The sequence below is a fragment of the Mustela erminea genome, chromosome 19, assembly GCF_009829155.1.
Source record: "Mustela erminea isolate mMusErm1 chromosome 19, mMusErm1.Pri, whole genome shotgun sequence".
Lineage (NCBI taxonomy): Eukaryota > Metazoa > Chordata > Mammalia > Carnivora > Mustelidae > Mustela > Mustela erminea.
In genome coordinates, this window is record NC_045632.1 from 1,853,088 (window position 1) to 1,870,633 (window position 17,546).

Below are 17,546 nucleotides of genomic sequence, written 5' to 3' on the forward strand. Positions count from 1 at the left end.
CTCCCTCTTTCAGGATAGCCAGGCACAGCCTCAGGTAAAAGCCCCTGAAATTGGCAGGTACTCACTTTCCCAGAAGGCTTTGCAGATCCAAGTGGCCATGTGACCAAACTCTGGCCAAGGAAAGAAGGAGAAAACCAGAAGTCCCACCCACTGGCCAAGGAAAGAAGGAGAAAACCAGAAGTCCCACCCACTGGCCAAGGAAAGAAGGAGAAAACCAGAAGTCCCACCCACTGCTTCTGCCCACCTGAGGGAGGCACTAGGAGAGCTCCATGGAGTTTGAAAGCTATTACCAGAACCAGTGCTCCCTAATATAAGAGTTCCAGAAATCGCAGATGGATTTGAGCCCCGACTCTTAACCCTAACATCATCCAGGTCCCCAAATGGGAAATGGCACCCACATTCTACCCCCTCCACCAAGTTCACATAAGAGTCAGCGACATACATGGGACCAGAGCCTAGATACATAGTTAGAATGTCTCTTCAGTGGCAAGTCAAAGACTGGACACAACTCAAGACAGAGAGAGGAGGACTAAAATATGAGATGAAGGAGAAACTGGGATGGGTAAGAGGAGCTTACGTGGATAGAAGACTGTTTCTCTCTCACATGAAAAGTGCCCAGAAGCAGATTGTTCAGAACTGGAATCAGGGCTCCGTGGTGTCATTAGAGACACAGCTCCTCCTGTGTTTCTGCCCCACCATTCCCAGCTTGGGGGTCTCCATTCTCTTGGCCTCCTCGTGGTCCAAGATGGCTGCTGGAGCTGCTGGGTCAGTGCTCCAAGAAGGAAGTGGAAAGAAACGGACAAAAGGCCAACACAAACCCACACACATTATAGACTATGCCCCTTTTAAGGAAGCTTCCCCAAAGTCCCATCCTACAACTTCTACTTACATCTGATTGGCCAGTGCTTAGTCACATGGTCGTCCAAGCTGCAAGGGAGGCTGGGACACGTAGTCTTTCGCCTGGGTCAATCGCTGCCCCCAAACAACCTCAGGGTCCTGATATCAAGGAAGAGAGGAAGAGTGGATCCCAAGTGGGCAGCTGGCGGCCTCCCCCACGCCAGACCTTGGAACTCCCACCTCCCCAGCTGGACAAAATGGCCTTTCTCATCTAAGCCCAAAGGGAGATCACCACAGCCATAGGAGCCAGGGCTGGGAAAAAGACAGTGGTTGTGTTCAGTTGGGGTTTGCTTTGTGCAGTGCAGAACGAGGGCAGCGGGAGGGATGAGGTGGAGGGAGCCAAGGAGGAGGCAGCTCAGGTTTCTAGGTCAGTCGGATCCTATAGCCTCAGGGTGTGGAGGCTCAGTGTCTCCAGGACCAAAGCTCTGGTCCCTCTAGACACCTCTGGGCTCCTGAACTGAATCCCAGGCAGTCCCAACCCCTTCTGTTCACAGTCCAGGAAATAACAACAGGAACCACAAAATAAGACTAGCGTGGATTGTCCTGCTGCAAACACGTTCTCAGTGAATGTCTGCAACAACCCCTTTGAGTCATTACTGCCAGTTCCTCCACTTTACAAGAGGAGGAAACTGAGGCATGGTTAAAAACCTTGCTCTGGGGCGCCTGGGTGGCTCAGTGGGTTAAGCTGCTGCCTTCGGCTCAGGTCATGATCCCAGGGTCCTGGGATCGAGTCCCGCATCGGGCTCTCTGCTCGGCGGGGAGCCTGCTTCCCTCTCTCTCTCTCTGCCTGCCTCTCTGTCTACTTGTGATTTCTCTCTGTCAAGTAAATAAATAAAATCTTTAAAGAAAAAACCTTGCTCTGGGTCCCACAGATCCCCACGGCTGCCGGCTGGAGGAGCTGGCTGGGAAGTCCCCTTCATTCCTCAGCAGGGCAGGCCGGTCAAGGGCCCAGGCTCCGGAGCCCAGAAGGAGCTGAGCTAGCCACTTTTCGCTGTGGGGCTTGGGACACGTTGCTTTTTCTCACCTGTAAAACAGAAAAGACAAACAGTGCCCACTCCTAGAGTCATTGAAGAGTCACTCCAAGTAAAGGTTCTGGGGCAGGCAGATGGCAATGTCAAAAATAATGATTTTTCGGGGAGCCTGGGTGGCTCGGTTAAGCGTCTGCCTTTGGCTCAGGTCATGATCATCAGGGTCCTGGAATCGAGCCCCGCATCGGGCTCCCTGCTCAGCAGGAGGCCTGCTTCTCCTTCTCCCACTCCCGCTGCTTGTGTTCCCTCTCTCCCTGTGTCTCTCTCTGTCAAATAAATAAAATCTTTTAGAAGAAAATTGTAATCACTGAAAATGGCTTCCAAAAAATCATAATGAATACATGTGAGCTTTTAGAATCACTACGCTAATCATCAGTGGTTCAAGGATATCGTGCTTTTAGCACAGACTTTCCCACCTGCTCCTTTGAAATGGGGACACATTAAAATGGGGATATTTATTAAAAATACACATCCCAGGTCCCTGCCTGGCTCCAGGAAATCTGTGTCTCCAGAGAAGAACTGGGAAGTTAAAGCACCTAGATGCATGGAGTGTTGGGGGGGGGCACAAAGAGGAGGAGGCAATGTGCCCAAGGCTACTCAGCCAGGAAGGGGCAGGGCCACAAATTGGCTCAGAGGCGGCAGGAACAGGAGCCCAGGATCCCACAGGAGAGCCGGGGACAACCAGGATCACACAGAAGGTTTCAGACTGAAGGCTGAGACTGGGGTGCTCCTCTGCCCCACCTCCCCCAACAAAGCCACAAAGCCGGGATAGTGCCGATTGGGGCTTGGGTCCCTGGATTCCACTAGCTGTGGGTGAGGGCCAGACTCTGCCCTGTCTCTGCCCCCATGCCTCCCGCCTCACCTAAGAGGCCTTTTCTCAAGCAACCTTCTGCAGTGGGGACGGGAGGGCGGGGCAGGGGTAGGAATGACCTTGAGGCCAGAACACACAATGGCCCAGTGGCTGTCTGGAGCCCTGCCAGGGAGAGGAAGGAAATCTGCCCCGTTTCTCTCCCCTGGGCTGGAATGTTGATTCAGGACAGAGAGAGGGGAGGGTGAGCAGAGAGAAGAGGAGGGAAGAAGAGGAGGGAGGAGGAAGGAGAGAAAGAGAAGCAGGAGGGTAGGGAAGAGAGATGAAGAAAGAGAGGGATGAAAAGGAAGAGAAGGGGCGGGGCAGAGGGGTCCTGGCACCAGGGTGCCAAGGCCAGACTTTGGGAACCAGTCAGGGAGGCTGCTCAGCTCCAGCCCAGCCTGACACACAGTGCAGAGACCAGAGAGGACATCCCAGCACCATAAGGTTGCACAGGACCGGGCTCTCACCCAAAAGGGTTCACCTTTGCTGCTAACCACAGGCAGGAGCTCCCTGAGTTCCCACAGGTGTCAACCCTCCCATTCCTCAGAGGAGGAAACAGAGGCCCCAGACATAAGGTCACATTTCTGGAATCATCTCCCATTTGGATGACAGTCCATACCCCTCTCCTCTCATCTCACTCCAATCTGGCCACACTGGGCTCCCGGCTATTATTGTTTGAACAAACCACACAACTCCCGCCCCAGGGCCTTTGCACTGGCCTTGGCTTCTGCCAATAATGTTCTTGGCCTAGATACCCAAATCACTCTATTCAGGTCTCTGCTCAAATGTCACCTCCTCACAGGGGCCCCCGAACACCCAGTGCTGTCTAGCTTTGTCCTTCACAGACTTTATGACACACACCCCCAACTTCATATTCGATACCCCTTTCTTTTTTTGTGCACTGTCTTCCCCACTGGACTGGGAGCTCCACAAGGCAGGGATTTTCTTGCTTTTTGTGCACCGCAGTGTGTTTATCACCTAAACTAGTGTCAAGAGAGCCCGTAGGCATTATTCAGCCTCCCACAAGGTGGGACCTGAAAGCTCCGAGGAGCTGGGCAGAAAGTAGGCAGGTAAAAGCATTTCAGACAGAGGACACAGAATGTGCAAAGCCCAGAAGGCAGGGAACCAGGTTCAAGGCCAATATGGGCCACCATGAGGACTTTAGCTGTCCCCTTGAGTGGGAGCCACAGGGTGGAGGGGTGGGCAGTGCTGGACAGGCTCTGTCTCAGATTCTAACACGATCCCTCTGGCCACACGTCGGAAGAGACATAAGAGCAAGGAGCCCAGTGAGAAGCCCACAGCAGTGGAGACAGGAGGTAATGGCAGCTGGGCAGGGGAAGCGGGGAGGCCACGGAGATGGGGATAGAATTGATTTTTAAAGGTGGAATCAACAACATTTGTGGATAGACAGGATACCGTGGAGGGAAGAAAGGAGTCAAGGGGTCTCAAATCTTTGGGCCTGAGCCGGCACAGGATGGAGCCTGGAAGGAAGGCTTGGGGTGTTTGAGAGGCCAGGGAACCGGGAAACAGCCCCGACCCCAAGGCGCCCAGGCTCCAGGAGGGAAATTGGCACTGGTTGTGGACTATGGTTTTCACCCACCTCGAGGGGCCCCTTATCCTCTCCCCCAACTTCCCCTCTGGCCGCTGGGTGGAGCTGGCCTTGTTTGTTTCCCTCTCCGTCATCCGTTTTATGATGGGGAAGGCTGGTTTTCCCCTAACCCAGCAGACACCTCTTCCCTCTGCCTGGCCCCGGCCCTCCCGCCTTGGGAAGCCCCGCGCCAGCCTCCTGAAATGTCCCTGCAGGATAGGACCCCTGCCACCCGTTCATCCAGCCAGATGGGACCCGAAAGGGGAAGTGGGTCACCCCTAGTCACCCGGCATGTGGTCAACTCCAGACTTTGGGGTTGCATCTCCTCAGTGCCCCAGCAACAGCCCTGGGAGGCAGTGGGGAGGAACCAGCAATTCTTTCCACATTTCACATGGGAAAACTGGGGCTCCCAGGGGGCCCTGAGCTCACCCAAGACACTCTGTGACCAGGGCAGTCAGAATTGAAACCCAGCTCCCGACAGCAAAACGGCCCTGTTCTGAGCTTCTGAGGAGAAGGCAAGGGTAAATAGAACCCAGCCCTGTCCTGCCAGGATGCAGCTGGGGTACAGATGATGACAAAGAAGCATTGGTCAGGGCTGAGGTGGGGGGGACCCAGGAGATTAGGTGGAGGAACACCTGACCCAGCCAGCATGGAGGGCTTCCAGGAGGAGGTGACCTAGAGAGTTCAGAAGAAGTTAACAATGTTCCAAGGAGAGGGAATAGCACAGGCAAAGGCCCAGCACTGAGAAGGAACCCTGGGGGCTTCTCAGTGACCACGTCCCTTAACTCTCCTCTGATCATGCAGGCAAACTGTGCAGCCTGGCCTGCGTTCATTCATTAAAACAAACATTCCCTGGGGGGAGTAGTTAGTGTCTCCAGCAGCCCCTCCAGACTGCGGTCCTGACCTGGGGCATCAGGGAGGGACTCCTGCAGGAGGAGGCATCTACTTCACGAACTGAAGAGGTAACACGAGCGAGGCTGGGAAAGAGGCAGGGAAGGGCGTTGCAGGCAGAGGGAACAGCCTGTGCAAAGGCCCGACGGCAGGTTCCGAGTAGAACAGCGGCTGGTGGTTCAGCTGAAGCACAGGGTGGTTTGGGAGAGGCTAGAGAGGCCAACCCCCTGGCCTGTGGGGGGCGAGGGGGCTTCCTTCCAAGCCTCTGGGGAGCCCTGGAAACCTTGTGAGCAGAGGGACGGGAAGGAAAGTAGACTGGTAAGTCAGAAAGATCTCCCCGTCGTGCACGCGGAAAGTGAACAGAGAAAAGCCACGGAATGACAGGTGGGGTTTTGCCGCAAGGAGGAGACTTGCACCGGGGTCTGAGGGAGGGGATCCGGGACTTGGGGGCACAGCCGTCCCGCAACTAGGGATGGGACGCCTGGCCTAGAGCCACCACGAGGTGGCGCCAGCACACCACTACGCGAGGCTGAGCCCGCAGAGGGCCCTCCCGCCCAGAGTCGGGCACCACCGCCCGGGGTCAGGGGAGCAAATCTCACATGCCCCCGGCCGCTCCGTGTGGGGATCCTGGCTCCCTCCTGAGCCGGAGCTTGCAAACAGTGAGATTGCAAGCACCCCGAGGCTGCTTGGACCCCGGGGCTCCAGAGTTGAGGTAGTTGAGCCGCAAAACGCGTTCGGTCATCCCCCGGGAAGCCGAGACTCGAGCACCTTGCCTCCCCTTCCGAACTGGAGGATTTTGACCTCTTCCCATAAGACTGGGTTGAAGGGTCTCCTCCTGATTAGAAACTCGTCTTCTCACATATCAGAATGGGGCCCCCTTACTTCCCCTCAACGGACTAGAACTGGGATTTATCTTCTCTATCCAATTTGGGAAATTCTGCCTCCCTCGTCGAACTTGCTGATGGCTCCTTATGCCCCCAGCCAGTTGGGTCTCCTTGTTTCCCCGATCCCGACAGAGGAAACTTTTGTCTCCTGGTTAGAACGAAGGGGAAGACTCTTCCGCCCTTGCAAAGCTTTGCAGGTCCTTCCTCTGTCCATGGAAGGAACCATGTGGGATTTAGGGAGAAGGAAATTGAGGCACAAAGTGACAAAGCAGCTTGGACCCACAGAGCTGCAGATGCTCTCGTTCTTGCTTTCCCCCCTCCCCACACCTGCCCTCTGCCCTCCCTGCGCCCTGGGTAACTCCCCTGGCACTGGGACTAGGGGAATTTTGCGCTGGCCTCCGTGCTTAACTCGCCTTTATTGGTGGCGCCCAGTGGCCCTGGGGTTAAAGTCCCCCGGAGTGGGCTTGGGGCTCGGAGCAGGGAGGGAAGGAGGGGCAGTGGACTAACTGGCAGTGGGGACTCCCCAGAAGGACAAGCCTTTGCACCTGGGAAGGGTAGGGGATGGGCTGGGAGGGTAGGGGTAGGGCGAGGCAGCGCTCAAGTTCCTGCAGGAGTGGGTGGGGTTTGAATCTCCCCACCCAGGTTGCTGACTGTGTGGGCTTGGAGCCGGAACTTTGCAGCTCTCCCAGCCTCAGTTTCCCCCGCTGTGAAAAGGGTGTGATACTTCTCTGGGTGGTTTGTGAAGACTCTGAGTTTATGGGAAGGAAATCCTAGAAATAGTGGCCGATTGTGGCCCCTCTGTCCCCCTCTTCTCTACATGGTTTCCTCCTAAACCCCTGGAATTGACCTTCTTTATCCCCAGTCCAAGCCACCTACATAGCTGGTCTCCCTACACAGCCAAAGAGGTCTTCCCAAAATTCAACCCCATCCCAGTTCAAGACCTGCTGTGGCTCCCCAGTGCCCTCAGAACACGCATGCGGTACCAAGGCCACAGGCCAAGTACGCACTGTGTGACCTGACCACTGTTCCCCTCCACCCTCCTTGCTGTCTTTCTAAGCTTCCTCCTCTTTCCAACATTTCCCCCTCACTTCAGGTCCCTGCTAAAACATCACAGCTCCAGGAATGCCTTCCCTCATCTCCACAAACCAGGCCTGCTTCCCACCCCCTACCCCACCCTCCTTCTCTGTGCCCCTCCACGCAGCTCCCACCACGGTAGCCAGAACATGTATTGGAATGCCACCTTCAAACTAGCTTCTGAGTCCTGCCACTTGTCCCCATCTCAGCTGCCCCACACACCCACCCCCCACCCTGTCCTGGCCCAGCCTACCCTCACCTATAGTCCAGACCGTTACAATCCCCTCACTGGGCTCCTGCCTCTGTCCTTGCCCCCCCCCCTCAGGCAGTCAGAAGGACCCTGTTAAAGCCGAGGTCACACCACATCCCTGCCCTGCTCAGAACCCTCCCTGGCTCCCATCTCCCTCTGAGCAAAATCTCAAGTCCTCAAAGTGGCTCACCCAATCTGCTCAACACCCCCCCACCCCACCCCACCCCGGCGCATCTCCCCAAGCTCACTTCAACTCCCCCACGGCTCACCCTGCTCCAGCCACACTGCTCTCAGACAGTCAATGGGAACCGCCTCAAGGCCTCCGCACTTGCTGTTCCCTTGGTCTGGACACTCTTACCCCAGATGCCCAAGGCTCCTCTCACCTCCTTCGCGTTTCTGCCCAAACATCACTCCTTATAGGGGGCCTCCTTTAAACACTCAATTTAGGGGTGCCTGGGTGGTTCAGTGGGTTAAAGCCTCTGCCTTCAGCTCAGGTCATGATCCCAGAGTCCTGGGATCAAGCCCTGCATGGGGTCTCTGCTCAGTGGGGAGCCTGCTTCCTCCTCTCTCTGCTGGCCTCTCTGTCTACTTATGATCTCTGTCTGTCAAATAAAATCTTTTAAAAAATAAAATAAAATAAACACTCAATTTAAAAATCACTTTTTTTTAAGGGGGGGGCAGTGTCAAACAGAAAGGGAGAGAGAATCTCAGGCAGACTCCCTGCTGAGCCTAGAACCCCTTGTTGGGCTCTGGGCTCCATCTCACGACCCTGAGGTCATGATCGAGCCAAAATCAAGAGTCACAGGTTTAACCACTGAGTCGCCAGGGTGCCCTCAAAACACAAAACATGCTCTAAACCACTCCTCACCCCAGCCCCCCGCCAGCTCTATTTTCCTGCACAGCAACTAGCTGACATTGGCCATACTCTCCTGTCTTATTGACAGTCTGTCTGGGGGACTGGACTGGGTGGGACTCCCCAAGGGCTGGAAGGCGACTTGTTCATTACCACAATGGGGCCTAAACTACTTGTTGGCACAGCCGGTGCATCATGTGTGTTTATTTAGGAGAGGTAAGATGCTCAGGAGTTTCAAAATCCAAAAAGTACAAAACAGAAGTGAGAAGTCACCTCTCCACCATGTTCTGGGGGCCCGTCCCACCCCAGTCCTGCTCCTCCTCCAGGTCTGCACCTTTTCTAGTCTCCTGTGTTTCTTTCCAAAGATTGCGCACCAACAAGAACATCGAGGCTTACATTTCGTCCCCCTCCCCCGTGTATGCCAATGGCACATACTTGGAGCCAGCACCACATTTTTTTTCCCTCCAGCTTCTGGAAGATCTCGCTGCTCAGCCCAGGAAGCTCCTCTGGTTTTTTTTTTCTTCCCAATTCATTTATTTTATCTTATGTTTTGGCTTGCAGCTGCATGGACGGCGACCACAGTGGACACAGCTTTTTTCACAATTATTATTATTTTTTAAAAAGTTATTTATTTACTTATTTGACAGACAGAGATCACAAGTAGGCAGAGAGGCAGGCAGAGAGAGAGAGGAGGAAGCAGGCTCCCTGGCCTGCAGAGAGAGCCCGACGTGGGGCTCGATCCCAGGACCCTGGGATCATGACCTGAGCCAAAGGCAGAGGCTTTAACCCACTGAGCCACCCAGGCGCCCCGCAATTATTATTTATTGAAACAGTGCTCCTGGGTGGCACGGGTGGTTAAGTGTCTGCCTCCTGCTGGGGTGATGATCCCCGGGTCCTAGGGGAGCCTGCTTCTCCTTCTACTGCTCCCTCTGCTTGTGCTCTCACGCACATTCTCTCTCAAATAAATAATAAATAAAATCTCAGAGACTGGTGCCGCTCGGCAGTCAAGAGCACAGATCCATGTCACTGACCCCGACTCTGGTTACAGCCCACAGCCGGCCACCGGCGCCCTTGCACACTGCTGGCAGGAGGTCCCACCAGAGGAGCCGCCTTGGAAAACAGTTGCCAATTTCCCCGGAGGTTCAACATTCACTTCCCATGAGACCCAGCAATTTCATTCCCTGGGTATTTACACAAGAGAAATAAAAACCTATGGTCATACAAAAACCTGTGCACACATGTCTCCAGCAGCTCTATTCATAATCACCAATAACTAGAAACAACCCAGGTGTCCTTCAACTGGCGGGTAATTAAGCAAACTAAGGTCCACCCACACAGCGGAACACTGCGGGACGCCGAGACTGAGCAAGTTACCCACGCACACGACCACGTGTGTGATCTCGTGTTCACGAAGCAGAGTGGAAGAAACCAGGCTCCAAAGGCAACGTTATTCCCTGTTATCAGACATTCGGGAAAAGGCCAGAGGATAGGGACGGAGAGCAGATCGCTGGGTGGTTACCAGAGGTGGGACAGGGGAAAAGTGCGACCACAGATGACTAGCATGTGGGTATTTGGGGTGCAGGGGGGTGATGGAAATCATCTGTAAAGAGATTCTGGTGGTGGTTACGCAAAGGCATGCAGAGAGAGAGGCTGATAGAACCATCCACCAGAAAGAGTGAATTTTACTGCATGCCAATTTTTAAATAATTTTGTATTTGTCAGAGCAAAAGCGAGAGCGAGAGAGAGCACAAGCAGGGGGAGCATCCGGCAGAGGTAGAGGAAGAAGCAGGCTTCCTGCTGAGCAAGGAGCCCAAGGCATGACTCAATCTCAGGACCCTGAGATCATGACCTGAGCCGAAGGCAGATGCTTAACCAACTGAGCGATCCAGGAATCCCCAATTCTTTTTTAATAAAGATTTATTGATCGATTGATTGATTGATTGATTGATATGACAGAGAGGGAGAGATCACAAGTAGGCAGAGAGGCAGGCAGAGAGAGCGGGGGACACAGGCTCCCCACCAAGCAGAGAGCCTGATGTGAGGCTCAATCCCAGGGCCCTGAGATCATGACCTGAGCCGAAGGCAGATGCTTAACCCACTGAGCCACCCATGCACACACACACCCCCCGATTTTTTTAAATAATTTTTTAAAGACCACATACTGTATGATCTCATTCCATTGACATTCTAGAAAAGCAAAACTATAGAGATAAGACAAGCAAACAAACAAACAAAAAACCAGATCAGTGGCTTCCAGAGACTGGAGATCTGGGGGGTAGATGACCGCAAAAGAGCACAGGGAAGGTTTTGGGGTGATGGAAATATTCTATATCTGGCTTGGGATATGATGAGAGGACTATCAACTTTTATCAGAACTCATCCAACGTACACATTTAAAACGGGTGCGTTTTATTATCTGTAAATGATTCTTCAATAAAGTTATTTTTTAAGTTGATTTTTTTTAAGATTTTATTTATTTGAGAGAGAGACAGTGAGAGAGAGCATGAGAGGGGAGAAGGTCAGAGGGAGCAGGCTCCCCATGGAGCAGGGAGCCTGATGCGGGGCTCGATCCCAAGACTCTGGGATCATGACCTGAGCAGAAGGCAGTCACTTAACCAACTGAGCCACCCAGGCACCCTTAAAGTTAATTTTTGAAAGCTTATCTCCCTTGCCCTTCCCTGGCTGTGTGAGCTTAGGCTAAGCTCCTAACCTCTCTGTGCCTCAAGTGAAGGAGTGGGGAGGTGGAAGTGGGGAAGGGATCGAATTCAGGGTGGGTGTTGAGGTCTCAGATCTCACCTATGGGTACACAGGTAGACGCAAGAAATATTTATAAATGAAACAGAAGGTCTTTGTGAGCCTTTAGGGCAGAACTCAGACCTGAGCCGGTGACCAGGACCGGTTCCTGTGTCTCAGGAAGGCGGGTCCTGGACTGAGATCTGTCAGGTTTTGCCTGGGTCCCTTTGCACCCCTGGGCACTCCTTGGTTGACCTAGAAAAGCCAGTGGAGCCATCCGTGTGTCCCAGAGGGACGGGATAAAGAGGTACAATTCAGAGCATTGTGAGAAAGCCTTTTACAATACACAGATGGGACTGACACACCGGTTCCCTGAGGTCTCAGCTGCTTGGAGCCGTGTTTGTGGGTATACAAACCTATCCTCACAAGGGATATGGGGAGACATAGGGGAGACTGGGTTGGCCCCCAGACAGGGACGTGACATCCCAGCACAGTTACGACTCCAGTGAGAGAACCCAGGAAAGGCACCCCACCGAGCCCAGGGAGAGGAATCAGGGAGAGCTTCCTGGAGGAGAGGCTGCTGGAGCTGAGGCCCCGCTATGGAACCCCCACCATGTGCCCTGGTTCGGATCTCAGAGGAAGAGGCGTATTTTTGAGGCTGCCGTGGAAAGGGTGTGTGTGGGCAGGAGGGTGGGGGGGAGAAGCTGCCATTGAAGGCAGGGGTATAGGTAGGGACAGAGGGGGAGATCCGGCGAGGGGAGTAGGGGAAGGTGGTGCCTGGTGCAGAAGGGCCCTCCGTGGGTGGGAGCAGCTTGGTTAGGAGCCATCCACAGGTGTGGGGAGGACCAGCGAGGGGAGGCAGCGGGAATGAGAAGTGGTGGGAACCGCCCCCAGAAAGAATGAGAGCAAGTAAGGCCTCATCCTCAGGCCTCCCCCAGACCCTTCCCACCCTGAGTCAGGGGGCCTTTGCCTCTGGAGCGCCCTTGTTTCTGAGACTTTAAGACAGCACCCCTGAGATTTGCCAAGAATGCATTTCTATCATTCCTTAGTTCCTACGCCTCTCTGATCTGACCCTCCTCCCTTCTGAGTCTCCATCGGTCTTTGCTCCTCGAGGTCCACGACGGCAGGTTTCTCGGAGCCTTTGGTCGTTTGAGTCTAGGATCCATTCATTCTCTTCGCAGCTGTGTACTGAGCCCCTCTCCCGTTGTAGGGACTGAGGATACAGAAAAGAACAAAATGGGTAAGATTCCTGCCTTAAGGGAAACCACACTTACTGAGCTTGCCATGTACCAGGCCCCATTCTAGCCAACCCTGTGGCTGAAGTAATCCTTCAGCCAACCCTGTGAGTGAGAGACCCCTTTCACCCCCATGACGTGAATGAGGAAACCAGCCCCAGCACTCTGGAATGTCATGTTCCAGAAAGCCCAGGACTCCAGAATTCTTTACCCTTAAGATTTTAAAGTTCTAGATTTTTTTTTTTAAAGACTTCGTCTATTTATTTGAAAGAGAGAGAGAGATCACAAGCAACGGGGGAAAGGGTAGAGGGAGAATCAGGCTCCCCGTGGAGTCGGGAGTTTGGTACAGGGCTCAATCCCAGGACCCCAGGCCATGACCTGAGTCAAAGGCAGACGCTTAACCGACTGAGCCACCCGGGTGCCCAGGGTTCTAGAATTTTTTGCCGTGAAGATTCTGTTGCGCTTGGATTCAAGTAGACAATGGACACAGGAAAAGGTACTCAACCTTGTTATTGAGCCAGGAATTACAAATTTGAACCACCCTGAGATTCTTACACACACACACACACACTCACAGGCATGCAGGGTGACTCAGACTTTAAAAGTCTGGCCAGAGCTAGTGCTGGCAAGGAGAGAAGCCAAGTAGAACCCATAGCAGACATTGGAGATGGGAGTCAAAATTGGTGCAGTCAGGGTGCCTGGGTGGTTTAGCTGGTTAAGCGTCTGCGTTTGGCTCAGGTCATGGTCCCCAGGGTCCTGGGATCAAGTCCCCTGTGGGGGTTCCTTGCTCAGCGGGGAGTCTGCTTCTGCCTCTGCCCCTCCCCCTGCTTGTGCTCTTCTCTCTCTCTCTGACAAATAAATAAATAAAATCTTTTTTTTTTTTTTAATGGTGCAATCACAGGGAAAAACTGTCTGGCCATATCTTGCACCCCTGGACCTAGACCCAGCATCGGCCCCTCCTACAACAACCCTGCTCTTGGGGAATGCAGAAAAAGGGGTGCTCAGGGACATGAGGAGAGGCACACAGCTTTGTCAAAAGAGCCACTCACACGTCAAAATCATGCATGTACCTGTCAACAGGAGACTGCATTGACAAACTGGTATATCATGCAAAAAAAAAAGCACACAGCCACGCCCACGAAGGCACTCCCACGGACACGAGCGTGTGTCCACAGCGCACAGGGATACAGCTGAACACAAGAAGCCACCTGCGCGGTAAGATCCCCTTATTAAAAACACAATACTGTAGTGGTCATGGGCGTATTCATAGGCAGCAAACATATCAAAGAAAGCCATAAAACCATGAAAGAATTTATGGGTTGCTTTGAGGCGAGGGCAAGTGCTGTGATTTGGAAGAGGCATGAAGGGGCTTCAAAGGAAAGGGCAAAACCATTTCTGACCTCAGCGAATGGTTCGCTTTATAACGGGTCGTGAAATGGAACATTCTTATTTTATGCAAAGCCCCCCCACTTATATTTCATCATTAGAAAATACACTTTTTTTTTTGAAAATACATATTTTTTTTAATCCCGCAATTGCACATCTCTCTGGTCCTCAGAGGACTTTGTTCTCCAGGCGGCAGGGACACAAAATTCCTGAGCCGGGAGGCGGGAGGGGGCAGTGAGAAGCCACAAGAGGAGAACTGGGATGTGAAACACACAATACGATTTGATTTTCCCAGAAGTGAGCAAATGTACTGTGACAATGTGTTACCGCAGGAGGCCAAAGTGACAAGTTCCGCGGTGGGTGATGTCCAAAGTAGACGCCGCAAGCCAACCGCCACCTCCCCCCCAACCCCGGCAGTTCATGGCTGTAGGGGTCCCCCATTTATCCCGTCCCTCGCCAGCCAGCCCAGAGCTAGGTGCCCTGCGGGTACAGCTGCACCAGCGGCTGGTGCCAGCCCCACGCTTCTCAGATGAGCAAACAGCCTGCCCTGGGGTGCGGGGCTGGGAGGCAGGGTGTGAAGGTTTCTTCCAGCTGGCGACCCCATTCCACTAAGTGGGGTGCTGGAGACCCACACCCCTGGTCCTCACCCTCCCGGGAAGGTGTTGGAGGGTTGGGGGGGGTCCCCCAATGGGACAGACGATGGTTGGCGGGGACAGGGGAGGTGAGTCTTTCATGTCCCTGGCTCAAATGAGGAAGAGGCTGGCGTGACCTTGGCTTTCCCAGGAGCCCAGGGAACTTTTGCATCTGTATTTTTAGGCCCTGGTGGCCGCAGGGGCGGTTGTGGCCTCACACCGGGGAGATGCCAACTTCCAGGAAAAAGTCTGGCTTTTCAGGGAGGGTGCTGTCCCTTCCTCCAGGATGGGCTCCATGCTCTGCCCTGGGGAGTGGGATTGGAAAGAGGGGCCTCCAAGTTTATTGGGGGAGGCTTGCCCCATCTCAGGGAGCGGCTCGGTTGGTGGGAGAGAGATACTTCCCCAATTCAAATCTCTGGGAGCAAGCACTAATCTGATGGAGGAGGCAGGCAACAGCTCCCTCCAGGGTAATTCATACCTCATATTTAATATGGGGACAAGATTAATCTCACTCTCACAGCGCTCCTGGTACAATGGCTGAGTCAAGCTGTACAGCTTAGTGAGATGGTCTGATGGAGGAAGCAGGAACCACACTCAGTCTCAGGGAACTTCAGTCTGATGGTGGAGGCATGCCTACTATCTTCAGGAAGCTCTGGTCTAGTCTAATATTTCGCTGAATGTCCCCTGGAAGGGGACAAAAAAGCTCCCCTCAATTGAGAACCACCGTCCCAGACAGATGAGGGAAACGTGCCTCCTTATCTCCGGGGAACTCCCAGTCTCGTGAGAGGCACCCCCCAACCCCCCACCCAGGGAGAGTTCTGGGTCTGATAGGAGAGGCATCACTCACTCTTCGAGATCCCTAATCCATACAGATTTCTCCTCTTTGTCAGGTCTGGTGGAGGAGAAAGAACGCACCTCAAACACACCACAAACTCCCACGCGGACAGGGAGCACGTCCCGCCTCACGGACCTCCCCGTCTAAAGGTAGAGGTCCTCCTCTCACCCTTGGGGAGCTCAAGCCCGATGAAAGAGGCAGCCTTGTTTCTTGTACATTTTTCCTCCTCCCTTGTCCACTGAATGAGGGTTCCCCTCCCCCGCTCTGTGGTGTATCCTAGAATGGGGGAGCTTCTACAGGAGGACACCACGGTTTCCCAGCCCTGGGATTTCCCTGCATGGGTCAGCCCAAGATCAGGGGCCCCCCTGGGGGTCAGACGTGCCTGCCCTACAGCTCACCAACCACCACCCCTGGCTCGGCCCGTCAGGGGGATCACAAGAATGACACCAGCTGGCTCTTGAACTTCCTGTGTGCCAGCCTTCCCCGGGGCTTTCCACACCTGACCCCGCCGGTGCCCTACCCTGGGAAGGATGAGGTCCATCTCCACCTTCCAGGCTCAGAGGGCATAGACTTGCCAGAGGCCACCTAGCTGGAAACCTGCTCCCGAAGGAGGAGTGTGGTGTATGTGTGTCAGGTAAGTGTGCCAAAAGCTTTCCTGCTGACTCATGGGGAGCCAATTGGCCATCACATGACTCTTCTCCTGACTCGGGGGGGGGGGGTAAACTGAGGCTCAGGGAGATCAGCTCCTGCTGCAAAGCCACCCAGGCAGAGACAATACTCACCCTCAGACTGCCTGATCCCCAGAGTCCGTCCTCACCGATCTGGTCCTCCAGAAAGCGGAGGCTTAGAGGCAGGGGAGCATAGTTAGGGAGGGCCATCCATGAGGAAGGGAAGGGGGGAGGTGGGATTGGGTAGAGGGGAAGGAATCATCAGGCCACCATGTCAGCCAAAGGGGGAGGCTCTGTGGCAAAGACTGCCCATTGGAGGAACCCCACAGTAGGCAGAAATGGCCGGAATCCCCTACCTCGCCCGGCTCCCTCAATGGCCAGAGGCTGCCCAGGAGATGGTGTCCCTGACCGGCAAGCCGCGGCTGAACTTGAAGGAGCCAACTGTGGGAGGCTGTCCGGCAGCCATCTGCATGCCTAGCAGCCACGCCACAAGTCTTTTCTTAAAGGGGGATCCAAGGATCGTGTCTCTGTGGCAGCCCCTCCCGTACCAGTATTAGTAATAGCAATCACGGAAAAACGATACCTTCTATTTACCAAGGACTTAGCTCCTTGCCAGCTTGAGCTGGTGTTCCTGAAATCCTGAGACCCTCACAACTCTGTGAGGATTCACTGCTTTGCCCCCACTTTATAGATAAGGAAACTGAAGTTCAGAGAGGGTAAATCACTTGCCCAGGGTCACACAGCTGGTAAGTGGCAGAGCTGGGATTCGAACCCAGTTACACGGTGACCCCCCATTGACAGATGAGGATGCTGAGGCCCCACGTAGCACTCACTGTCTACCATCTGTCTGCCATCACCTCCCCAGGACCCCTCTGACCTTCCCCAACCACCCCCCTCCCCAACCCAGGGCAGATGCCAATGGCCGCGGATCTCTCCCACCACATCACCTTTGTCTGATCAAGGCGGTGCATGGGGCAGAGGGTGTCTGGTCCCAAAGCCTGGGGAGTGATGTTGCAATCCTCTGACTCAGCGTCGTGCGTGCAGACCCAGCAAGAGGGAGAAAGGGGAAGATTAAGTCTTGGCCAAGGCCCCAGATGAGCTGATCCTGCCTAGTGCCAGGGGTTCCAGAAGCTGCCAAGGCCCCAGGGTGGGGAGGAACCAGAAGGTACGGAGCACGCTGCAGGAAGCTGGCCTGCATCCCACCCCTTGGGGTGGCGTAGGGGCAGCCTCTGGGAGCAGAGCTGTGTCCGCAGACCCAAAGCCGTGTGACCTGGGGCAGGGCCCTCCAGCTCCTGCCTCACGTCTGTTTTCCTCAATCTGTAATTTTGCTTGCTCTCCCCAAACCTCTCTTAAATTGGAATCTGTACCTTCCTGCTGCAAGGCGCCCTCCCTCCATCAGCTCCACCTCCCTCACTCCCTCCCTCCCGGTGCCTGGAGGCAGAGAGGAGCCTGCAGACAGACCGTAATCACGGCAAATCTCTGACCACAGCTTTGCCTTTTTGTGTCGGAGTTTCCCCTTCTACATCCTTCCCACCCAGGGAAGGGTCTGGAATTAGGGAGGAGAGGTCTCTAACCGGTCTCCAGGGGCCGGCTGCCCCTCCCAGGTCAGCAGGTGCAGCCATCAGGGTGCTGGGGACACAGAGACCCGGCAGAAAATCTCCATCCTCCCTCCACTCCAACGGCCCTTGCCGTATGGCCCTAGGGCAGTGACTTCCCTCCTTGGTGTTTGCTTCTTTCTCTGT

The 17,546-nt window shown here is 54.4% G+C and overlaps 1 long non-coding RNA gene across 1 annotated transcript; it reads left to right on the forward strand.

Moving 5' to 3' along the window:
* The first annotated feature begins 12,698 nt into the window (after window positions 1-12,698).
* Window positions 12,699-15,260, forward strand: LOC116579646. The gene is made up of 3 exons (XR_004281358.1): window positions 12,699-12,779; window positions 13,185-13,498; window positions 15,192-15,260. It is a non-coding gene; the product is annotated as an uncharacterized LOC116579646 (long non-coding RNA).
* Window positions 15,261-17,546: the final 2,286 nt, after the last annotated feature.